Below are 25,634 nucleotides of genomic sequence, written 5' to 3' on the forward strand. Positions count from 1 at the left end.
TCCTGCCTTCAGTCCTTGCTTTTCATTTCCCTTATCTCCATAGCTTTGTGCTTCTGTTCTAGTGATCAAAGTCAGCAGTTTTCTCCAGCAGGCTTTTCATTGTCTCTTTGTCCCTGCCTTGACTCCTAACTGCCTGATCTAATCCTGCTTTGGCTCCTTTTAATACTGAATGCAATAATTACCATCCTCAAAACTCTCAGGTTTTCACTCAGAACTTCTTCTTTATGGTTGCCTCAACATTGCATTACTCTGGGGAAGAGAATGGAAGCAGGAATGGCAAAGTGCAAATACAGTGACATCATTTTTGCTATTAAATGAAGAAGAATGTGCTGCAATATAGAAGGTAACCAGAAGAATCAAGATGACACAGAGAGACAGTGTGGTAGCTGTAAAATTACAGCTTGCTTATCAAGGCCATAGCATAGTAAGAGAGCCATCTTCTTCCCCCTGTATCCTGTATATATGATTAGTTCTGTGCACTTGTCAAGCTGTAGATGGGTCAGCTTACATTATAGGATCACAGGATCACCAGCACCACCAGGTCCCTCTGCACAGGGCTGCTCTCCAGCAGATCACCTCCCAGCCTGTACTGATGCAGATTATTATTCCTCCCCAGGTGCAGGACTCTGCACTTGTCCTTGTTGAACCTCCTTTGGCTCCTCTGTGCCCAGCTCTGTCAGTCCAGGTCTTGCTGGATGGCAGCACAGCCTGCAACTGTCTCAGCCAAGCCTCCCAGCTTGGTGTCACCAGCAAACTTGCTGAGCAGACTCTGTCTGCCTGTGCCTTCATCAGTGTCTTTAAGATGTTGACCAGCACTGGACCCAGCACTTATCCCTGGGGGCCTCCACTGATTCTAATCAACTGGACTTGGCACCATTGATCACCACTCTTTGAACTCTATCTTGTAACCAGTTCCTAATCCACCTCACTGCCTGATCTTCCATCCCACACTTTCTGAGGTAGAATATAATGGAAACGGTGTCAAAGCAATATCTTTTCAAAGGAACAGCAAATAATGAGCCATGGACAAACAAACAGAGCAGGCAAACAAAAAACAGGTGAAAAAAAACACCCTGCTCACTTCAAGTAGGATGATCTGTTGGAGAGTAGGAGAGCCCTGCAGAGGGACCTGGCCAGGCTGAATGGGTGGGCAGAGACCAATGGGATGAGATTGAACAAGGCCAAGGGCAGGGTTCTACACTTTGGCCACAACAACCCCAAGCAGCACTACAGGCTGGGGACAAAGTGGCTGAGAGTAGCCAGGCAGAGAGGGACCTGGGGGTGCTGTTAGAGAGTAGCTGAAGATGAGCCAGCAGTGTGCCCAGGTGGCCAGGAGAGCCAATGGCATCCTGGCCTGGATGTCCTACTGGTGTGGCCAGCAGGACAAGGGAGGTTATTCTGCCCCTGTACTCAGCACTGGTCAGGCCTCTTCTGGAGTGCTGTGTCCAGTTCTGGGCTCCTCAATTCAAGAGAGATGTTGAGATACTGGAATGTGTCCAGAGAAGGGCAACAAAGCTGGTGAGGGGCCTGGAGCACAGCCCTGTGAGGAGAGGCTGAGGGAGCTGGGGGTGTGCAGCCTGCAGAAGAGGAGGCTCAGGGCAGAGCTCATTGCTGTCTACAACAGAACAAGGAGATACAGTCTCTGTGCCATGGTCTGGTTGATTGGCTAGGGCTGGGTGCTAGGTTGGACAGGATGAGTTTGGAAGTCTCTTCCAACCTGGTTGATTCTATGGTTCTATGAATCCTGAAAAGGCAACAGACCCAGTTAAGAAAAACCAGAGCAGTCCTTTTGCTGTATCACCCAACAGTGTTTCCATCAGGTTAGCTTTACTACAGACATCTGAGAAAGAAGAAATTCTGTTTCTCTGGGCACTTCAATCACTTCTGGTCCAGGAAAGAATAGAAAATGAGCAGCAGCAGTGAAAGATGCTTCAGGTTCCTCCAAGGCCTGTGCTTTGCCAAGTATTTAATTTTCATTTAAATTTAAAGTAGCCTTTAAAGACACTTTAGTTATCTGGATGCTTTCACTCCATCATGCTGCTGTTCACTTCACTATGGGGAGGCTGGAGAGGATCCACATAGCTTGTTTTGTGCTAGAAAACTGGCAAGAGTTTCTGATCTGGAAAGGACTGCAGACAAGATCAGACATCCAAAGAGACAGTAACAAGGGAAACTTACTTTCATGGGTGTTACCCAGTCTGATCCATCAGTTAGAAGGTCCCCCTCTGGATTGGAGTCTGGGAACAGCTTCCTTTGGCTTATATTTCCAGGGCACACACAAGTGGGGCTGGATCAAAGTCAAAGGATCTGATTAGTTGAGGTTTCAGTCAGGCTTCTCCTCATTTGGCTACTGGAATGGGCTGCCCGGGGAGGTGGTGGAGTCGCCGTCCCTGGAGCTGTTCAAGGCAAGATTGGACGTGGCACTTGGTGCCATGGTCTGGCCTTGAGCTCTGTGGTAAAGGGTTGGACTTGATGATCTGTGAGGTCTCTTCCAACCTTGGTGATACTGTGATACTGTGATTTATCCCTTAAATCAAGATACTTCTGTATCAGCAGAAAATGATTATCAGTCCTTTGACACCATGCCTACTCCAGACCACAACTTACACATTGTTACACTGAAGCATCTTTCTCAATACATTTATTTTCCCATTGTGAACAGATAATGCTTGTTATTAGCTGAAGTACAAATTATAGAATCAAGAAGGTTGGAAGAGACCTCCAAGCTCATCCAGTCCAACCTAGCACCCAGTCCTGTCCAATCAACCAGACCATGGCACTAAGTGCCTCAGACAGGCTTTGCTTGAACACCTCCAGGAGTGTTGACTCTACCACCTCCCTGGGCAGCCCATTCCAATGCCAATCACTCTCTCTGGCAGGAACTTCCTCCTAACATCCAGCCTAGACCTCCCCTGTCACAACTTGAGACTGTGTCCCCTTATTCTGGTGCTGCTTGCCTGGCAGAAGAGACCAATCCTACCTGGCTACAACCTCCCTTCAGGTAGTTGTAGAGATGAAGGTAATTGTTGCCATGAGACATTTTTTCTGTAGGGGGATCTTTATTTTGACTTGTCCTTCAGAAATGATTTTCTAAAGAAGCATCTCACCCCTCTGGAGTAAAATGATGTGGTGGACATTATGTTCTCTTTGGTAGAGGTCTTGGCCATTCTTCACACATGGAGGCAACTCTCAAAGGCCACTTATTTAAGAACTGCTTTAATGTGTATCAGAAAACATGTTCTTTTCTTTTACTTTGGAACAAGCCCAAAAGAGACATCTCACATAATCTTTTTTCTGAGGTAAGTGCTTCTTGGTTCCCATCTGCAGAAGCAAGTTTTATTCTAAAATGCCATCTCAAAACGTGGTTTGAGAATATAATATATGGCAATCAGCAGCTGTGTTGGTGTTTGTCAAGGAACCTGCAAGATGTTTAAGGCATTATACTTAGAATTGCTTTCTCACACAGTAAAAGCAAGGCTTTTTTGTTAAAAAAGGGTAAATCCATATGCAAAGTGACCTGTGCTGCAGTGGCTCAGCTTTGAACTTCAAACATAGGCAGGCTCATCACTTGAATGCAGAATCTCTCTGGTGCAATGCAACTGGCATACTTGATGAGGCAGAGTATTCAGGCAGGTCTAATTAATGAGTCTTGGCCTCCCTACACTGGACTTACACATACCTATGTCTCTACGACTATTTGTCCTGATGACACCAAGCTAGGAGCATGTATGGATCTGTTGGAAGGTAGGAGAGCCCTGCAGAGGGACCTGGACAGGCTGCATGTGTGGGCAGAGGCCAATGGGATGAGATTTAGCATGGCCAAGTGCAGGGTTCTGCACTTTGGCCACAACAACCCCAAGCAGCACTACAGGCTGGGGACAGAGTGGCTGAGAGCAGCCAGGCAGAGAGGGCCCTGGGAGTACTGGTAGAGAGTAGCTGAAGATGAGCCAGCAGTGTGCCCAGGAGGGTCAATGCCATTCAGGGGTGTATTAGGAGGGATGTGTCTAGTAAGTTCAGAGAGGTTCTCCTGCCCCTCTAATCTGCTCTGGTGAGGCCACATCTGCAGTACTGTGTCCAGTTCTGGGGTCCCCAGTTCAAGAGGGATGTGGAACTACTTGAGAGAGTCCAGCACACAGCCACAAAGATGATGAAGGGAATGGAACTCCTCTCTTACAAGGAGAGCCTGAGGGAGCTGAGGCTCTTTAGCTTGGAGGAGACTGAGAGGTGACCTCATCAATGTTTATAAAGATGTAAAAGGTGAGTGCCAGGAGGCTGGAGCCAGGCTCTGCTGGGTGATGCCCAATGCCAGGACAAGGGGCAATGGGTGGAAGCTGAGGCATAGGAAATTTCATGTAAACATGAGGAGGAATTTTTTCCCAGTGAGGGTGACTGAACACTGGAACAGGCTGCCTAGGGGGGTTGTGGAGTCTCCCTCTCTGGTGCTATTCAAAACCTGCCTGGATGTGTTCCTGTGTGATTTGCTCTAGGAGAAGCTGCTCTGGCAGAGGGGCTAGACTGGATGAGCTTTTGAGCTTGTGTCCAGCCCCTGACATTCTGTGATTGTGTGATGCTGCTTGTGTCTATTGCAGCAAGGTTAGGGCCATCACCAGAGAAATGCTTCAAAGAGGAAAGGAGGAAAATAAAAAGAATACTCTGCTATCACTTGAGATGTTTCTACTGTGTAGAAGTAGCTGTATAAACAAGGAGTGGATATAAAGCAAGTGTGAGAAGGTGTGAAGGTTTTCCAGGTATGAGGCACTCTCTTTAGGGAGACTTAAAAATCTGTGTCTTGTAGTGCTCTTGTAGAGTCTTGCCCATGCCAGGTGGGAGTGCTGGGAGGCACATGGAATTGAAATGCACTGTGAGGTCTGTGTGCTGGGTGTTTGAGTGCTGCTGACCACACAGCCTCTCCACAGTCTCTTCTGAACTGGGAATTTGCAGTCTACAACTCCCTGAAGGGAGGCTGGAGCCAGGTGGGGGTTGGTCTCTTCTGCCAGGCAACCAGCAACAGAACAAGGGGACACAGTCTCAAGTTGTGGTTGGGGAGGTCTGGGCTGAATGTTAGGGGAAGTTGTTGCCAATTGTTGGCATTGGAATGGGCTGCCCAGGGAGATGGAGTCGCCATCCCTGGAGGTGTTCAAGCAAAGCCTGGATGAGGCACTTAGTGCCATGGTGTGGTTGACTGGGCAGGGCTGGGTGCTAGGTTGAGCTGGCTGATCTTGGAGGTCTCTTCCAACCTGTCTGATTGTGTGATTCTATGGTTTGGGTGGCAGTGTGCAGCTGGGAAGTTAAAGGGTTTTCCTGAAGAAGCTGCTGGTAAGCACTTCTAGAAAATAAAATGTCCAGCTGTTTTGAGCTTGGTCTGCAATTTCTTCTTCTCTCCCCCTCCAGGATATATTCCCTTGCATGTATTTTTATTTTTCTGAGTTGGTATGAGATGTCCATTCCACTTGATTGCATTCCTTGTAGAAAGACTGCTTATTTGGTGCAGGCTCTCTGTCAGAAATGGTATCTTGGTAAGATACTGGCTAGTGCTGGGGGATAGGTTGGACTGGATGATCTTGAAGGTCTCTTCCATCCTGGTTGATTCTAAGGAAGACCTTGGATATTACCACTGTGTGCATGTGAAGAAGCCCTTTACACTATGTTAGCTGCTCAGGTAATTGTCGCCTTCATCATCTTCTTCTTTGCTTATTCCCTTTACCTTTCTTTTCATTATTATTGCTTTATAGCTTTGTTTTAAAAGGCAAGAAATAACAGGTTGTCTCTTTGAAGGAAATAACTATTTAAAAGCAGTTGCCAAGCAACCTATGTTTACAGTATAGAAGGGCTGGTCCATTTCACTAAGCTCTGAACAGCAAGGAACCCTTTATTTTTCAGCCCCAAAATACAATAAAGTTGGAACAACAGATATGGAGACCAACTGTTTTAGTGAGCAACATCTTTTTGTTACCACAGAATGTCTCTTTTGCAGTGATATTGATTTATTTATTAGTGATATATTTATTCATCATCTGGACCAGGGGATTGAGTCCAGCATCAGTAAGTTTGCAGATGACACCAAGCTAGGTGCAGGTCTGGATCTTTTAGAGGGTAGGAGAGCCCTGCAGAGGGGCCTTGCCAGGCTGGATGGGTGGGCAGAGGCCAATGGGATGAGACTGAACAAGGCCAAGTGCAGGGTTCTACTCTTTGGCCACAACAACCCCAAGCAATGCATAGGATGGGGACAGAGTGGCTGAGAGCAGCCAGGCAGAAAGGGACCTGGGGGTGCTGGTAGAGAGTAGCTGAATGTGAGCCAGCAGTGTGCCCAGGTGGCTAAGAGAGCCAATGGCATCCTGTCCTACTGGTGTGGCCAGCAGGACAAGGGAGGTTACTGTTTCCCTGTACTCAGCACTGGTCAGGCCATACCTTGAGTGCTGTGTCCAGTTCTGGGCTCTTCAATTCAAGAGAGATGTTGAGGTGCTGGAAGGTGTCCAGAAGAGAGTGACAAAGCTGGTGAGGGGCCTGGAGCACAGCCCTGTGAGGAGAGGCTGAGGGAGCTGGGGGTGTGCAGCCTGCAGAAGAGGAGGCTCAGGGCAGAGCTCATTGCTGTCTGCAAATACCTGAAGGGAGGCTGTAGCCAGGTGGGGTTGGTCTCTTCTGCCAGGCAACCAGCAACAGAAGAAGGGGACACAGTCTCAAGATGTGGTTGGGGAGGTCTAGGCTGGATGTTAGGATGTTGTTGGCAGAGAGAGTGATTGGCATTGGAATGGGCTGCCCAGGGGGGTGGTGGAGTTGCTGTCCCTGGAGGTGTTCAAAAAGGGACTGGCTGAGGCACTTAGTGCCATGGTCTGGTTGTTAGGTTGGACTGGATGATGTGGGAGTTTTCCTCCAACCTGGTTGAGTCTATGATTTATCAGTTGTAATTTCCTGTTGGTTCCCTCCTTAAATATCCTTTTATTGATGAAAGTAGCTGGAATTTGATTTTCTTCTCACAATATTAATATGACTCAAGCTCAGCAGCTTTGTGTTTGTGCTATGGAGGTGGAGGAACATAGAACAGAAGTCAGGAAAGCAGCCTGTGGCAGTCAACACAGAGAACTGACAAATATTTCCAGACATCAATACTTACTAATCTTTTGATACAAGTTTGCAACATTATCTTTCAGATTTGTCAGCCTAGGGATAATACCTACTACCTACTTAGCAGTCCTTTATTAAAGCAATCATTTTAATCATTCAGGGGGAAAAAAAACCTGCACAGTAAGGACAAACAAAGCAGCAGGAAATACTGGCAAGGCACCAGCAGATGCTGTGTAGCAAAATCTGAAAGCACATTTCCCAACCTCTTGGATTGTTTTGATGCATGTGTCCTATTAAAGAGAAGAATCTGCTCATTATCACCCCTGGGAGTCAGAATGAGACAGACCCCCCATTACTTTATCCACTCTGTGTTGATGAGAACGACTATAACCTACACAAAGGACTCAAAGGTTGCTTCTTTGCCCAGGTGGCCAAGAGAGCCAGTGGCATCCTGGCCTGCATCAGGAACAGTGTGGCCAGTAGGACAAGGGAGGTTATTCTGCCCCTGTGCTCAGCACTGGTCAGACCACACCTTGAGTGCTGTGTCCAGTTCTGGGCCCCTCAATTCAAGAGAGATGTTGAGGTGCTGGAACATGTCCAGAGAAGGGCAACAAAGCTGGTGAGGGGCCTGGAGCACAAACCCTATGAGGAGAGGTTGAGGGAGCTGGGGGTGTGCAGCCTGCAGAAGAGGAGGCTCAGGGGTGATCTTATTACTGTCTACAACTACCTGAAGGGGCATTGTAGCCAGGTGGGGGGTGGCCTCTTCTCCCAGGCAACCAGCAATAGAACAAGGGGACACAGTCTCAAGTTGTGCCAGGGTAGGTCTAGGCTGGATGTTAGGAAGAAGTTCTTCACAGAGAGAGTGATTGGCATTGGAATGGGCTGCCCAGGGAGGTGGTGGAGTCACCGTCCCTGGGGGTCTTCAAGCAAAGCCTGGCTGAGACACTTAGTGCCATGGTCTGGTTGATTGGTTAGGGCTGGGTGCTAGGTTGGACTGGGTGATCTTGGAGGTCTCTTCCAACCTGGTTGATTCTATGATGATGACCATTCTATGATGATGAGAGTGATTGGCATTGGAAAGGGCTGCCCAGGGAGGTGATGGAGGCACCATCCCTGGGGGTCTTCAAGCAAAGCCTGGCTGAGGCACTTAGTGCCATGGTCTGGTTGATTGGATAGAGGTGGGTGCTAGGTTGGACTGGCTGATCTTGGAGGTCTCTTCCAACCTGGTTGATTCTATGATTCTATGATTTTTCTTTGTCCCTTGCTGCACTTTGAAGGAAATTGTTGTTTGCTCTCTAATTGAGAATCAAAATTCAAGGATGGAAAAGAAGCTGAAAGAAGAAAATGAGCAAAACCTGACACTGTTGCCCTAACAGTTACATCCAAAGCAATACTTCCTTCCCTCTGCTTCTCACATGGGTAATTAAAACAAACATTTTCTTAAACTGAGCAGATTTTCAGGAAGAAAAAAAAAAAGACAAAACAAACAAACAATTCACAAAAAAAAAACCCAAACAATCCAACAACCAAGCTTCCTTGAGAATAGAATCATAGAATCAGGGTTGGAAGGGTTGAATGGAAGGATGCAACATTTTCAGAGCAGGAGGAAAACTGAAAAGTATTCTGGTTTGGCTCTCTCATCTCCCTATATAGAATAATGGAATCAGAGTTGGAAGAGACCACAAGGATCATCTAGATCCAACCCCCCTGCCATGGGCAGGGACACCCTACCCTAGAGCAGGCTGCACACAGCCTCAGCCAGCCTGGCCTTAAACACCTCCAGCCATGGGGCCTCAACCACCTCCCTGGGCAACCCAGTCCAGCCTCTCACCACTCTCATGCTCAACAACTTCCTCCTCGTGTCTAGTCCAAATTTCCCCACCTCCAGCTTTGCTCCATTCCCCCCAGTCCTGTCACTTGTGGACAGCCTAAAATGTCCCTGCCCAGCTTTTTTGTAGCCCCCTTCAGATCCTGGAAGGCCACAAGAAGGTCACCTGGGAGCCTCCTCTTCTCCAGCCTGCACAGCCCCAACTCTTTCAGTCTGTGCTCACAGCAGAGCTGCTGCAGCCCTCTGAGCATCCTCCTGGCCCTGCTCCGGACACACTCCAGCATCTCCACATCCCTCTTGTCATAAGGGCTCAAGAACTGAATGCAGTACTCCAAGTGGGGTCTCACCAGAGTGCAGTAGAGGGAGATGTTAATGTTTGTCTCATAACATGAAAATAAATCTCCCTTTTCCATTTCCCCCTTTCATTTCATTTATGTTTTCCCTTTTCATTTCACATATATTTTCCCCCTTTCATTTGACTTATATTTTCCAAGCTTACTTTTTCTTCTTATCTGTGGCTGTCAGAACTGAACTTTTCTTAAAGCTTTCTGCTGTTGAGAGTTTTGAAGATGTGTTGTGGTATAAACAGAGAAATAAAAAAGGCAAATAGAGATAAGAATAGTGGAAGGCCTCAGATAACAAGGAGCTATAAACACTTCCTAATGGCAGATAAGAGGTTTGATTTCAGGGATGCTAAGTATAGAGAGCACTGTTAGACACCAAGAAAACCCACATTTGGGTAACATCTCTCTTCTCCTAGGGAACATATGACTGTAGACAGGCAATGTATTCAAGGATGGAAGGGATCTTTAGGAGGTAACATTTGACAGTGTCATGCAAGACCAAATTAATGACAGTTAATGTTAATCACAGTATCACCAGGGTTGGAAGAGACCTCACAGATCATCAAGTCCAACCCTTTACCACAGAGCTCAAGGCCAGACCATGGCACCAAGTGCCACGTCCAATCCTGCCTTGAACAGCCCCAGGGATGGCAACTCCACCACCTCCCCGGGCAGCCCATTCCAGTGTCCAATGACTCTCTCAGGGAAGAACTTTCTCCTCACCTCCAGCCTAAATCTCCCCTGGCACAGCCTGGGGCTGTGTCCTCTTGTTCTGGTGCTGGCCACCTGAGAGAAGAGAGCAACCTCCTCCTGGCCGCAACCACCCCTCAGGTAGTTGCAGACAGCAATAAGGTCACCCCTGAGCCTCCTCTTCTCCAGGCTAACCAATCCCAGCTCCCTCAGCCTCTCCTCGTAGGGCTGTGCTCAAGGCCTCTCCCCAGCCTCGTCGCCCTTCTCTGGACATGCTCAAGCATCTCAATGTCCCTCCTAAACTGGGGGGCAGAAGAGGAGGCTCAGAGCAGACCTCATTCCTGTCTACAACTACCTAAAGGGAGGCTGTAGCCAGGTGGGGTTGGTCTCTTCTGCCAGGCAAGCAGCAACAGAACAAGGGGACACAGTCTCAAGTTGTGCCAGGGGAGGTCTAGGCTGGATGTTAGGAGGAAGTTGTTGCCAGAGAGAGAGATTGGCATTGGAATGGGCTGCCCAGGGAGGTGGTGGAGTCACCATCCCTGGAGATATTAAAAAAGGGGCTGGCTGAGGCACTTAGTGCCATGGTCTGGTTGATTGTCAGGGCTGGGTGCTATTTTGGCCCGGATGCTCTTGAAGGTCTCTTCCGACCTGGTTGATTCTATGATTCTGTTTGCATCCTTTGTGTTTCCTGTGCTTGAAGTTGGTTGGATGCATCTCAGCTTCTGAGGTCCCTGCTCTACTCTGCAGCTTGCTGGGAAGGTTGCCTTCTGGTATGGCATTTTCCTGCATGATGCTATCAGATTCAGCTAGGCAGCATTAAAAATAACATTAATGTCACAACTGCTTTGGCTCTGTCACATCAAGATTGCATTGTGATGGATTTGGGTGGCAAGGTTTCGTTGTGTTGAGTTATGAGTGCCCCACAGTTTTATAAGATTAAAACAGAAATAGCATCACTCATCCCTAAAGATATAGAAAGCTTTTCCTCTAGCACTTTTCTTCTGTGCATGATTTCCTCTTCTCATGCTACTCAGCTAACTGCATTTTTCTAAGCTTAAAGCTACAAATTGTTTTGCTGTTCTCTATGATACAAGGAGGGGCAAAGCAAGATCCCTTGTGGTTAAAAATTATGCTGTGAGTCAGTTTAACACCTCTGGGCTTCTTAAAGGTCAGATCTTGGCAATTTTGTCTTTAAGCAGCTTCTGTGATCACGCTATGTACAATACCCTGCTTATACAAAGTAATCCTGGGGTGTATTAGGAAGAGTGTATCCAGCAGATCAAGGGAGGTTCTCCTTCCCCTCTACTCTGCTCTGGTGAGACCTCATCTTGAATACTGCCTTCAGTTTTGGGCTGCCCAGTTCAAGAGGGACAGGGATGTGCTAGAGGGCCCAGCGGAGGATGATGAGGGGACTGGAGGGCACTGCCTTATGAGGAGAGGCTGGGGGACTTAGGACTTCTTTTGTCTGGAGAAGAGAAGACTGAGAAGGTCTCAGTCACCCCAGGATCACAGATCACAGTATCATCAGGGTTGGAAGAGACCTCACAGATCATCAAGTCCAACCCTCTACCACAGAGCTCAAGGTCCCACTGGCCTTCTTGGCCACAATGGCACATTGCTGTGCCATGGGTAACTTGTTCTCCACCAGGAAGCTGTAGATGGGTCAGCTTACATTACAGGATCACAGGATCACCAGCACCCCCAGGTCCCTCTCCACAGGGCTGCTCTCCAGCAGATCACCTCCCAACCTGTACTGGTGCAGTTTATTATTCCTCTCCAGGTGCAGAACTCTGCACTTGTCCTTGTTGGACTTCATCTGGCCCCTCTGTGCCCAGCTCTCAGTCTGTCCAAGTCCCACTGGATGACTGCACAGCCTTCAGCTGCCACAGCCAAGCCTCCCAGCTTGGTGTCATCAGCAAACTTGCTGAGCAGACACTCTGTCCCCTCATGAATGTCAGTCACTGATAGTAATTTCCTTCATCACTTAGCAAAGCAGCTACTACAGATTTTCAGGAAAGGGTCTGGTGTAAGAGCATATCCTGGAATAAACGAAGAGAGGGAGTAGAAAGAACACTGAAGCTGTCTCTAACAAGATCTCACACCTTTGCTTTCTGGGAACTGGGTTCCATTTAAAGAAGAATAAATGAATAATCATATGGTGTCCCAGCATCTTGGAAATCTCTGTGTGGGTGCTCTGTGCATTTTCAATTCATTTAGCTCAGCATACAACTGGTAGCATGCACATGTTCAGTGCTTACTCCAGAATGTTTTAGTGTGTCTGTCAAGTGACTAAATTGAGTAGATCATTTGGGGAGGGACTGTTGCCAAGGTCTTGGAATGACAGGACAAGGGGGAATGGGTTGAAACTGGAAGAGGGAAGATTTAAACTAGATGTGAGGAAGATGTTCTTGACAGTGAGGGTGGTGAGACACTGGCACAGGTTGCCCAGGGAGGTTGTGGAGCACAGAATCACCCAATGTGATCAAAGATCACATTGGGTGATTCTGTGCTCCACAACCTCCCTGGAGGTGTTCAAGGCCACAATGGATGAGTCCTTGAGCAACCTGTTCTAGTGGGAGGTGTCCCTGCCTATGGCAGGGGGTTGGAACTGGATGATCCTTGAGGTCCCTTCCAACCTACACCATTCTATGATTGTATTTTTCTGTGACACTTACATCCAACTGCCCCTCAGTGACTCTAGCCTTGGTAAGGTCACTCAGTTTACATGCTGGATACAGAGTTAAAATGGTTGCACAGATCATGGAACTTGTTTATCTCCTGGCACATGTCTTTAAATTAGAACTCATTGCATAGTTATTGAAGAATTGTTTGAACCCAGCCAGTGTCACATTCCCACAGCTGCCTGATCCCTGCCAAAGTGTTGTGTAGCTTGGCTACCAAATCAAGCTTTGCTGCGTGCACTGATGCTGAGGAGATATCATATATGTCATATCATAGAATCAGCCAGGTTGGAAGAGACCTCCAAAATCATCCAGGCCAACCTAGCACCCAGCCCTGTCAGATCAACCAGACCATGGCACTAAGTGCCTCATTCAGTCTTGTCTTGCACATCTTTTAGCCTGGAGAAGAGGAGGCTCAGGGGAGACCTTATTGCTGTCTACAACTACCTGAGGGGAGGTTGTGGCCAGGAGGAGGTTGCTCTCTTCTCTCAGGTGGCCAGCACCAGAACAAGAGGACACAGCCTCAGGCTATGCCAGGGTAGATTTAGGCTGGAGGTGAGGAGAAAGTTCTTCCCTGAGAGAGTCATTGGACACTGGAATGGGCTGCCCGGGGAGGTGGTGGAGTCGCCGTCCCTGGAGCTGTTCAGGGCAGGACTGGACGTGGCACTTGGTGCCATGGTCTGGCCTTGAGCTGTGTGGTAAAGGGTTGGACTTGATGATCTGTGAGGTCTCTTCCAACCTTGGTGATACTGTGATACTGTGATCTCCAGGGACAGCGACTCCACCACCTCCCTGGGCAGCCCATTCCAATGCCAATCACTCTCTCTGCCAACAACTTCCTCCTAACATCCAGCCTAGACCTCCTCTGCCACAACTAGACACTTGTTCTGTTGCTGCTTGCCTGGCAGAAGAGCCCAACCCCACCTGGCCACAGCCTCCCTTCAGGAAGTTGTAGACAGCAACGAGGTCAGCCCTGAACCTCCTCTTCTGCAGGCTGCACACCCCCAGCTCCCTCAGCCTCTCCTCACAGGGCTGTGCTCCAGGCCCCTCACCAGCTTTGTCACCCTTCTCTGGACACCTTCCAGCACTTCAACATCTCTGTTGAATTGAGCAGGTTTAACTGATTAAATCTTACCATTTTCTTCCTGAGTCATATTAGTACCCAAGTCCTGCCCACATTTGACAGGCTCTTCAATCTGCAGTCTGTGGCAGGATTCTACCCCACATTGCCATAGAAGCATTGTGTGAATTATGAGTCTAAAGTCAGTAATTTAGAGCCAAAAAGCCTCCATATATAGAATCATAAAATGGTTTAGGTTGGAAGGGACCTCAAGAATCATCCAGTTCCAACCCCCTGCCATAGGCAGGGACACCTCCCATTAGAACAGGTTGCTCAAGGACTCATCTGTTGTGGTCTTGAACACCTCCAGGGAGGTTGTGGAGCACAGAATCACCCAATGTGATCAAAGATCACATTGGGTGATTCTGTGCTCCACAACCTCCCTGGGCAACCTGTGCCAGTGTCTCACCACCCTCACTGTCAAGAACATCTTCCTCACATCTAGTTTAAATCTTCCCTCTTCCAGTTTCAACCCATTCCCCCTTGTCCTGTCATTCCAAGACCTTGTCAATAGTCCCTTCCCAGCCCTCCTGTAGGTCCCCTTCAGATACTGGAAGGCCACTATAAGGTCTCCTTGAAGCCTTCTCTTCTCCAGCCCCTGGAGGAGTTTCAGTGTGCAGATCTGGTGATGCTTTCCACTGATTTGGGTCAGAACTGACCTGTGAAGGTCAACAGCTATAGGAAATCTAAAGGCTGGAGCTGAAGCATATTTTTGCCCAGCAGAGTCTGTGGGGTAAGAAAAGAGGTACAAATCTCACAGGACCTTATATTGCCTGCTACGAAGGACAAGCAGCTTGGCAAGGTGATGACTCTTCCCCACCTCCTCTTATGCCTGCAGGAGCCAAAACCATTGGCCTAGAAACCCCCTTTCCTTTTTGTCAGCTAACAGGATTTAGTGAATTCGATTCTTTTGCTGTTAAGGAGATCAGTCAGTGCTCAGCAAGCCTCAGGTTACAGCATGAAAACAAACAACCTCTCAGCCCAGTCTTGCCAGCAGTGAGGTACAGGCTCATCCATCTGTAGCCATGGAACTAATCTGCTGAGATTGCCAGCACTTGTCACACAGGTGGAAGTAAAACTCTGCCTTTTAAGGATGAATGTTTTGGCAGCTGAGGAGAGCTCTCCCACCTTTGGAGGCAAGTATGTAGTAGTGATGTGTTAGCAGAATTAATGAGTGTAAAAATGCCCTTTTTTGTCCTCATGCTCATTAACAGTCACGGTCAGCACCTTTCAGCTGACGTTGGTGACCACTGGGCTTGACTGATAAAACATGAATCTGAGGGGGAAAGTCACTTTGTGTGGTGCTGACTTGTGAGTATTGGACAGTTTCAGTTCTGTTTAGATGGCATCTTTCTGAGGCAGCTGTTACACAGACCGTATCTATCTCAGCTGTTACAGGAGCCTACCAGGGGTGCAGCCCTGCTTGGCCATATGCTTGGGCATTCGGTGGGGACACTACTGCCAGCATCATCTCCCAGCCCCCTAATCCCTCTCTGGCAAAGGCTTTCCTGTGAATCCATCCCTGCCTCCTCCTAACTCCACCTAGATTTTTGCAGGTCCCTGTGGTTACTCCAGGCTGAGTTTGCATTCTCTTAGTGGATGCTGTGGCACGTTTTGCGTGGGTAGCAGAGATCAGGTGATCATAGGATGTGAGAAGCAGGAAGGGACCCAAAGAGATCATCCTGCCAGAGCAGGACCATACAGTCTAGCACAGATCACAGAGAAACACAGCCAGACAGGCCTTGAAAGTCTCCAGAGAAGGAGACTCCATAAACTCTGAGGAGCCTGTGCCAGTGCTCTGTGACCCTTACAGAAAAGAAGTTCCCTTTGTGTTGAGATGGAACCTCCTGTGCTGCAGCTTCATGAATAGAGAGGGGCTGGTGGGAGATGTGGTGGCCAGAGGCTGTCTGGTGTCCAGTGACCATGAAATGATAGAGTTTTCAATATCTGGTGAAATCAGGGGTGGCAGTAACAAAACCTCCACATCAGGGAGGTGGTGGAGTCACTGTGCCTGGAGGTGTTCAAAAAAAGACTTGTTGAGGCACTTAGTGCCATGCTCTAGTTGATTGGCTAGGGCTGGGTGCTAGGTTGGACTGGATGATCTTGGAGGTCTCTTCCAACCTGGTTGATTCTATGACACAGGAGATTGTAGATAGATAGATTGATTGATTGATTGATTTGCTAGATAGCTAGGCTGGAGAGGCATGCCCAGGCCAACCTTATCATATCCAACAAGGCCAAGTGCAAGGTCCTGCACCTGGGTGGGTGCAATCCCAAGCACAAATCCAGGCTGGGTGGGGAATGGCTGAGAGCAGCCCTGAGGAACAAGACCTGGGAGTCTGGAGTGATGCAAAGCTCAACATGAGCCTGCAGTGGGAGTGCAGCCCAGACAGCAACCCTGTGCTGGGCTGCAGCAAGAGCAGTGTGGGCAGCAGGGCAAGGGAGGGGATTCTGCCCCTTGGCTCTGCTCTCCTCAGACCCCACCTGGACTACTGTGTGCAGTTCTGGAGCCCCAACACAAGAAGGACATGGAACTGTTGGAGTGAGTCCAGAGAAGTGACAGAAAAATGCTCAGAGGGCTGCAGCAGCTCTGCTATGAGGACAGGCTGAGAGAGTTGTGGCTCTGCAGCCTGGAGAAGAGAAGGCTTCGAGGAGACCTTGGAGTGGCCTTCCAGTATCTGAAGGGGACCTACAGAAAGGCTGTGGAGGGACTATTGACAAGGTCTTGTAATGACAGGACAAGGGGTAATGGGTTTAGACTGGCAGAGAGGAGATTGAAACTGGATGTTAGGAAGAAGTTTTTTTCAGTGAGGGTGGTGAGACACTGGCACAGGTTGCCCAGGGAGGTTGTGGAGCACAGAATCACCCAATGTGATCAAAGATGAAAGATCACATTGGGTGATTCTGTGCTCCACAACCTCCCTGGAGGTGTTCAAGGCCAGGTTGGATGAAGCCTTGAGCAACCTGTTCTAGTGGGAGGTGTCCCTGCCTATGGCAGGAGGTTGGAACTGGACAATCCTTGAGGTCCCTTCCAACCTAAACCATACTTATTTTCCTCTTGACAGATAAGCTAATTATGTATTTTCTTGACAGCAGATGAGAGTGGTGTAATAAAGGTTTTTTTTGTTTGTTTTTGAAGTTTACTTCAAGATGAGAATAACCAAGCAGCCAGGTAGAGTACTTGCAAATTTTGCTGAGCCTTGTTCTGTCTCCTGTGCTCATATCAAGTAGCAACACTGAATTTTTTTGTGTGTGGTGGAGCTGCACATGAAATGATTCCCCCCTCTACACTGCCTCAGAAGAGAGGGTGTCAAAGCACTGGTATTGGTGCTGTCTAGAATAACACATCACTTTGTTTGAAGCAGAAGAGAACCTGAACTCCAACAGCAGTCTAGAGGCAGTTAGCTTGGGAAATGGGGTGCTGCCAGCAGTACTGTTAATGTAACTCAGCCTTTAGGTCATGTTCCCCATAGCTGTAAATCTCCTGGTGCTGGGTCATGCTTTCTGGGTTGGCCTTCTGCTGAGCTTTGAGTTTCTCTCTTGTTCTGTCCCGAGAGCAGGCAGGAGGCTGCCACAGTTGTATAGCTCCTGCATGCAGGCAAGACAGTCCATGCTGGGTTTTCCAGTGGGTGCTGTCAGAAAAGACCTTCTTAAAAGGAGAAGATTGGATTTGGAGGCTTCACCACCTCTGGAAACACTCTGGGAACACATTGGATTTGCAGGCTTCACCACCTCTGGAAACACTCTGGGAACACATTGGATTTGCAGGCTTCTCCATCTCTGGAAACACTCTGGGAACACATTGGAGTTGCAGGCTTCTCCATCTCTGGAAACACTCTGGGAACACATTGGATTTGCAGGCTTCTCCATCTCTGGAAACACTCTGGGAACACATTGGATTTGCAGGCTTCTCCATCTCTGGAAACACTCTGGGAACACATTGGAGTTGCAGGCTTCTCCATCTCTGGAAACACTCTGGGAACACATTGGATTTGCAGGCTTCTCCATCTCTGGAAACACTCTGGGAACACATTGGATTTGCAGGCTTCTCCATCTCTGGAAACACTCTGGGAACACATTGGAGTTGCAGGCTTCTCCATCTCTGGAAACACTCTGGGAACACATTGGATTTGCAGGCTTCTCCATCTCTGGGAACACTCTGGGAACACATTGGATTTGCAGGCTTCTGCACCTCTGGAAACACTCTGGGAACACATTGGATTTGCAGGCTTCTCCATCTCTGGAAACACTCTGGGAACACATTGGATTTGCAGGCTTCTCCATCTCTGGAAACACTCTGGGAACACATTGGATTTGCAGGCTTCTCCATCTCTGGAAACACTCTGGGAACACATTGGAGTTGCAGGCTTCTCCATCTCTGGATACACTCTGGGAACACATTGGATCTGCAGGCTTCACCTCTGGAAACACTCTGGGAACACATTGGATTTGCAGGCTTCACCTCTGGAAACACTCTGGGAACACATTGGATTTGCAGGCTTCTGCACCTCTGGAAACACTCTGGGAACACATTGGATTTGCAGGCTTCTCCATCTCTGGGAACACTCTGGGAACACATTGGATTTGCAGGCTTCTCCACCTCTGGAAACACTCTGGGAACACATTGGATTTGCAGGCTTCTCCATCTCTGGGAACACTCTGGGAACACATTGGATTTGCAGGCTTCTCCATCTCTGGAAACACTCTGGGAACACATTGGATTTGCAGGCTTCTCCATCTCTGGGAACACTCTGGGAACACATTGGATTTGCAGGCTTCACCTCTGGGAACACTCTGGGAACACATTGGATTTGCAGGCTTCACCTCTGGGAACACTCTGGGAACACATTGGATTTGCAGGCTTCTCCATCTCTGGGAACACTCTGGGAACACATTGGATTTGCAGGCTTCACCTCTGGGAACACTCTGGGAACACATTGGATTTGCAGGCTTCTCCAGCTCTGGACACACAGAGTGTTGGCATTTATCAGGACCAAACACCAGACTGCTCACACTGCACTTAGCACTACTTAGGGGCTCGTAGCATTTTGAACTGCCTCTAAATAACCAGTGCCTGAGCCTCTCAATAAGCAGTGTGAGCACCACAGAAACAAGTGGTTTTAGCAAGAAGCACTTTTCCAAGTGAAATATTTAGCCTTTTATTTGTATAATCAGGCATAAAGCAATTTTCCTTCAAATTAAAGCTGTTGGCAGTGCATTGCAAAATGCTGTGGCCCTTCATTGAACATGGAGCTCTTGGAGTGCCACTGCCCTCAGATTTAAACCCACTATAAATTTAGCATAACTACAGGCCACTCACAGCCTTGAGAGCAGTAGTAAGAAGGCACTTAGAAGCACACTCTGCAGGGGTGTATGTTGATCTGACAAGTGAGGTAGACTGACACAGGCTTTAGGTTTGTGGAAACAAGGGAGAAGCAAGAATATAGACTCTGATCTCTTTTGTGTGACAGTGGTGGCCACCTGTGGCCCTGGTACCCTAACTGAGTGGGATCATAGAATCAACCAGGTTGGAAGAGACCTCCAAGCTCAGCCAGTCCAACCTAGCACCCAGCCTTGTGTGATCAACCAGACCATGGCACTAAGTGCCTCATTCAGGCTTGGCTTCAACACCTCCAGGGACAGAGACTCCACCACCTCCCTGGGCAGCCCATTCCAATGCCAATCACTCTCTCTGACAACAACTTCCTCCTAATATCCAGCCTAGACCTCCCCTGACACAACTTGAGACTGTGTCCCCTTGTTTTGTTGCTGCTTGCCTGGAAGAAGAGCCCAACCCCACCTGGCTACAGCCTCCCTGCAGGGAGTTGTAGACAGCAATGAGGTCAGCCCTGAGCCTCCTCTTCTCCAGACTGCACACCCCCAGCTCCCTCAGCCTCTCCTCATAGGATTTGTGCTCCAGGCCCCTTTCCACCTTTGTTGCCCTTCTCTGGACACATTCCAGCACCTCAACATCTCTCTTGAATTGAGGAGCCCAGAACTGGACACAGCACTCAAGGTGTGGCCTGAGCAGTGCTGAGTACAGGGAAACAATAACCTCCCTTGTCCTGCTGGCCACACCAGTAGGACATCCAGGCCAGGATGCCATTGGCTCTCTTGGCCACCTGGGCACACTGCTGCCTCATCTTCAGCTACTCTCTACCAGTAACCCCAGGTCCCTTTCTGCCTGGCTGCTCTCAGCCACTCTGTTCCCATCCTGTGCATTGCTTGGGGTTGTTGTGGCCAAAGTGCAGAACCCTGCACTTGGCCTTGTTCAGTCTCATCCCATTGGCCTCTGCCCACCCATCCAGCCTGGCAAGGTCCCTCTGCAGGGCTCTCCCACCCTCCAACAGATCCACACCTGCTCAGGGATTCTCTGTGAATTCTGAGAGTTTGGAATTTTACATAGGTAGATGTAATGTTGTTTTCAATGTGGATAAAAATATCCACTAGCACAGGAGCAGAGCCTGGGGGGGGAGGGGGGGAGAAACTATTTAACTATTATTGATCTATTTGGATTTATAATGACATGAACATCTATCAGTAGCCTGAAGGATTCCTCCAAAAATAATCCATTTAGCATTTTTTAAAGGCTTTTTGCCCTTTATTTATTTTATATATTTTATGACTTGGCCAATACAGAATAAAAATAACCTTATCATGAATGCAAACTTCTTAAGAAAACATTAGCTAAGGTGATGTAAAGGGAGTAGACAAAGCTGTCAGTGATGTCAGTGTGTCCAGGGAAGGGCCAGGAGGATGCTCAGAGGGCTGCAGCAGCTCTGCTGTGAGCACAGACTGAAAGAGTTGGGGCTGTGCAGTCTGCAGAAGAGGAGGATCCCAGGTGACCTTCTTGTGACCTTCCAGGATCTGAAGGGGGCTACAAAAATGCTGGGGAGAGACTTTGTAGGCTGTCAGGGAGTGACAGGAGTAGGGGGAATGGAGCAAAGCTGGAGGTGGGAAGATTTGGACTGGACATGAGGAGGAAGTTGTTGAGCATGAGAGTGGTGAGAGGCTGGACTGGGTTGCCCAGGGAGGTGGTTGAGGCCCCATGGCTGGAGGTGTTTAAGGCCAGGCTGGCTGAGGCTGTGGGCAGCCTGCTCTAGGATAGGGTGTCCCTGGGTATGGCAGGGGGGTTGGAACTGGCTGATCCTTGTGGTCCCTTCCAACCTTGACTGATTCTGTGACGTTCTGTCATCCTCCAGACAGAGGAGTCTGTACCAGTTGCTTTCTGCACATTTCATTTATTAGTTTGAGTCTTCTAAAGGTGCAGGGATCAAACTGCCAGTCAGTGTCCTTGGCTGCCAAACCTGTTGAGTTTTGTTTACCTGTGAAAGATGCTACCTCCTATCATAGAATCAACTAGGCTGGAAGAGACCTCCAAGCTCATCCAGGCCAACCTAGCACCCAGCCCTGGCCAATCAACCAGACCATGGCACTAAGTGCCTCAGCCAGGCTTTGCTTCAACACCTCCAGGGACAGAGACTCCACCACCTCCCTGTGCAGCCCATTCCAATGCCAATCACTCTCTCTGCCAACAACTTCCTCCTGACATCCAACCTAGACCTCCCCTGGCACAACTTGAGACTGTGTCCCCTTGTTCTATTGCTGCTTGCCTGACAGAAGAGACCAACCCCACCTGGCTACAACCTCCCTTTAGGTAGTTGTAGACAGCAATGAGGTCCCCCCTGAGCCTCCTCTTCTCTAATCCCAGGGCAAGCTGTCTTCATAAACAACAGCATGGTTTGGGGTTTTGGGTTTGCTTATTTGTGAAAAGCATCTGCAATGGTAGCACCCTGAGTGCTGGGCAGGAAAGCAGAGGCAAGCTGCTGCTGTGTAGCTGAAGAGTTAAGCCCTAAGGGGATGAAAATAGAAAGCCTGATTGCTGGTTGTCTCAGCTGCTCTTGTGAAAAGCAGCTGACAGTGTTCGTGTGTGGAAGAGCAGAGGAGATTGGAAATCCATGACATTTCTCCTGGTATTTCTGACACAGGAGTATGTATGTGTGCAGTTCAGAAAGTACAGGGAGGCTGAGGTGCCCAAGCCACAAGCCAGACACGTTTGTCCATTGTCACACCTTAGCAAAGCAGTTCTGCTTCTTCCAACTGCAGTCTGTGATAATGGCAAAGAGGACTTCTGGAGCTAAAAGGAGCAGCTCTGGGATTTTTTCCCTTTCTGCTTTATTTTTGGTTGTGACTGAGATTTGGGTTTGACATCATGAATGTCAGTCAGTAGGCAGGGACTTGAACTGAGGCTAGCTTGGATCTCAATGCTTACTGTATACCTGTTCATTAGGACTGTGACAGAGCCTGGTAGTCTGAATCTTGTCTGTTTTCAACTGCAGACTCCCAGGCACATCTATGCTGAGTATATCCTAAAGGACCCCAAGTGGTATGTCATAGAGTTGTAGAATCAACCAGGTTGGAAGAGACTTCAAAGTTCATCCAGTCCAACCTAGCACCCAGCCCTATCCAGTCAACCAGACCATGGCACTAAGTGCCTCAGCCAGGCTTTGCTTCAACACCTCCAGGCACGGTGACTCCACCACCTCCCTGGGCAGCCCATTCCAATGCCAATCACTCTCTCTGACAACAACTTCCTCCTAACATCCAGCCTAGACCTCCCCTGCCACAACTTGAGACTGTGTCCCCTTGTTCTGTTGCTGCTTGCCTGGCAGAAGAGGCCAACCCCACCTGGCTACAGCCTCCCTTCAGGTAGCTGTAGACAGCAATGAGGTCTGCCCTGAGCCTCCTCTGCTGCAGGCTGCACACCCCCAGCTCCCTCAGCCTCTCCTCACAGGGCTGTGCTCCAGGCCCCTCTCCACCTTTGTTGCCTTCTCTGGACATGTTCTCTTGTCTCAACATCATTTGAGGCTCTTTTCAAGGCTGTGTGTGAGCAATTCCTAACAAGCATCTTCTTTCTGCCTATCTGGAGTTCAGGGTGCAACCTCTTTTGGGTGAAACAAAGACTTCACTTTCAGTGGTCAGTTGTGTTTTTCCTCCTGACCTCTTTGCCACTGGAAGGGTTTCATTTGTTTGTTTCTCAGAGCAGCAGTGCTGCTGATTTGATTTTTAGTTGATAGAGCTAGATCTGAGGTGCCAGAATAATCTGTTTCTCTCTTGACATGCCCAGCATGTTAAGATTAAGAAATGGCTGACTTACATTTGCACTTAAATTAGACAGCAATAACCCTGTTCTTAGGGGGCCTTAATAAGAACTGGAGGATGACACTAAATCAATATTCTGCTTTTTAAAATAACTAAACTAAAACTCAGATGTTAAACCAAATGGACTTTGTTTGACCTGTTCATATGAACTTGGCATGGAATATTGTTGTCAAGGAAGAGGCTCATCCTGGGGGCTTTAAAAGTATATTTTTGACATGAATGAATATAAAGTAGAAAGACATTTATTGTTTAAAAAAAAAAGACAGGAAAAGAGAAAAAAGAGAGAGCAAAAGAAAACCTGGAGCACAGCCCTGTGAGGAGAGGCTGAGGGAGCTGGGGGTGTGCAGCCTGCAGAAGAGGAGGCTCAGGGCAGAGCTCATTGCTGTCTACAACTACCTGAAGGGAGGCTGTAACCAGGTGGGGTTGGTCTCTTCTGCCAGGCAAGCAGCAACAGAACAGTCTCAAGTTGTGGCAGGGGAGATTCATGCTAGATATTAGGAGGAAGTTGTTGGCAGAGTGATTGGCATTGGAATGGGCTGCCCAGGGAGGTGGTGGAGTCACTGTCCCTGAAGGAGTTGAAGAAAAGAAAGGTGTGATGGTTTGGGTGTTAGCTGTCCTCACACACTTAAGAAAATCACCCAGACTAGAGTCAGCCAATTTGGAAATCAAGGAATGAAGTTTTATATTTACAGCTTAGCACCATATCCAAGCAGGTATCTACAATCTGTGCAGCTAGAGACAGAAATAGACAAGTTAAAAGTAACACAGAAACACAGCAGCCCTCCCAGAAACCAGATTCCCCAGGAGGGGCTCCCAACCACCCTTCCACCTCCTTTCCACCCCTCTACTTTATCCCAGATTTTGCCTTACATTCAAGGTGAGTTTGGAGGATCAGCCAGGGGGATTAGGAAGCAGAAGGATTAGTTACACAGGCTGCCCAGGGAGGTGGTGGAGGCACCATCCCTGGAGGTGTTGAAGCAAAGCCTGGCTGAGGCACTTAGTGCCATGGTCTGGTTGATTGGCTAGGGCTGGGTGCTAGGTTGGACTGGATGATCTTGGAGGTCTCTTCCAACCTGGTTGATTCTATGATTCTATGACAGCAGGTTAGAGAGAGAAGGGAGGCAGCCATAGCCAGGCAGCAACTCTGTTATCTATGTTTCTGTTCCTGTTTTTATCCATCTCAGCAAAGCTATGGGTGCAGCAGACATCACCATTGTTTCCTTTTCCAATAGTGTAATTCCTCTCACTAAAATAACCCAGCTAGGCTCAAGCTAGCACAAGTTGCTGAGGCCCTTAGTGCCATGGTCTAGTTGATTGGACAGGGCTGGGTGCTAGGTTGAACTGGATGAGCTTGGAAGTCTCTTTCAACCTGGCTGATTCTCTGTTTCTGTGTTTCACAAATCCCATGCAGTGCAGGCATAGCACATGGTTTTCTTTTTAGTCTGGTTGGCTTTATCAGGTATTGTGTTTCATTCTCTTCCAACACAATGCATTTCTCACTTTATGTTTGATTGGAATTGCTCATCTATCCATGTAATATCCATGCATGCTGAGATCTCTTCCACTAAACACCCAGGATTCTGGCCTGGTTTCCTTGGGATTGAAATGAATTCTTTCAGTTTCCACCCCTTACAGGCCAGCCTTGCATGTCATGAACACCTCACCACAGATGCCATGCCAAAACACCCCTGCCAGAGGAACAGGGGTAATTCCTTTTCACTTCAGATAAGTTAATGAGGAGTCTTAGTGGAATAGATCAGAGAGCTCGTTACAATTCTCCATCTTTCTTCTTTCCCTTTCTGCCTGAATTTTTAGACCTTCCTTTAGAGTTCTGTTTTTGCTGACTGCACCAAGCTGTGTGGTGCAGCAGACAGGCTGGAGGGCAGGGATGCTATCAAGAGGGACCTGGACAGGCTGGAGAGGTGGGCACAAGCCAAGCTCATGAGGTTCAACAAGAGCAAGTGCAGTGTCCTGCATCTGGGTTGAGACTATCCCAAACACAAATCCAGGCTGGGCAGTGAGTGGCTGGAGAGGAGCCCTGAGGAGAGGGACCTGGGTGTGCTGGTGGATGAGAGGCTTAATGTGAGCCAGCAGTGTGCACTTGCAGCCTGGAGGACCAACCAGATCCTGGGCTGCATCAGGAGAAGTGTGGCCAGCAGGGCCAGGGAGGTGATTCTCCCCCTCTGGTGAGACCCCACCTGGAGTACTGCATCCAATTTTGGAGCCCCTGTGACAAGAGGGATGTGGAGATGCTGGAGTGTGTCCAGAGGAGGGCCACAAGGATGCTCTGAGGGCTGCAGCAGCTCTGCTGTGAGCACAGACTGAAAGAGTTGGGGCTGCTCAGGCTGGAGCAGAGGAGGCTCCCAGGTGACCTTCTTGTGGCCTTCCAGGATCTGAAGGGGACTACAAAAAGCTGGGGAGGGACTTTTTAGGCTGTCAGAGAGTGACAGGACTGGGGGGAATGGAGCAAGGCTGGAGGTGGGGAGATTCAGAGTGGATGTGAGGAGGAAGTTGTTGAGCATGAGAGTGGTGAGAGGCAGGACTGGGTTGCCCAGGGAGGTGGTTGAGGCCCCATGGCTGGAGGTGTTTAAGGCCAGGCTGGCTGAGGCTGTGGGCAGCCTGCTCTAGGGTAGGGTGTCCCTGGGCATGGCAGGGGGTTGGAACTGGCTGATCCTTGTGATGCCTTCCAACCCTGCCTGATTCTGTGATTCTCTGAGTGATTTCCAAGGCTGCTGCTCAGCCTGTGG

General features: G+C 48.8%; 1 protein-coding gene across 4 annotated transcripts in view; it reads left to right on the forward strand.

Annotated features, from left to right (window-relative positions):
* GRM1 (glutamate metabotropic receptor 1) overlaps positions 1-25,634 on the forward strand; it is a 175,015-nt gene that overhangs the window by 57,296 nt on the left and 92,085 nt on the right. The gene's annotated exons all lie outside the window — the stretch shown is intronic.

This window comes from Pogoniulus pusillus, chromosome 18 (assembly GCF_015220805.1).
Source record: "Pogoniulus pusillus isolate bPogPus1 chromosome 18, bPogPus1.pri, whole genome shotgun sequence".
NCBI classification, from domain to species: domain Eukaryota; kingdom Metazoa; phylum Chordata; class Aves; order Piciformes; family Lybiidae; genus Pogoniulus; species Pogoniulus pusillus.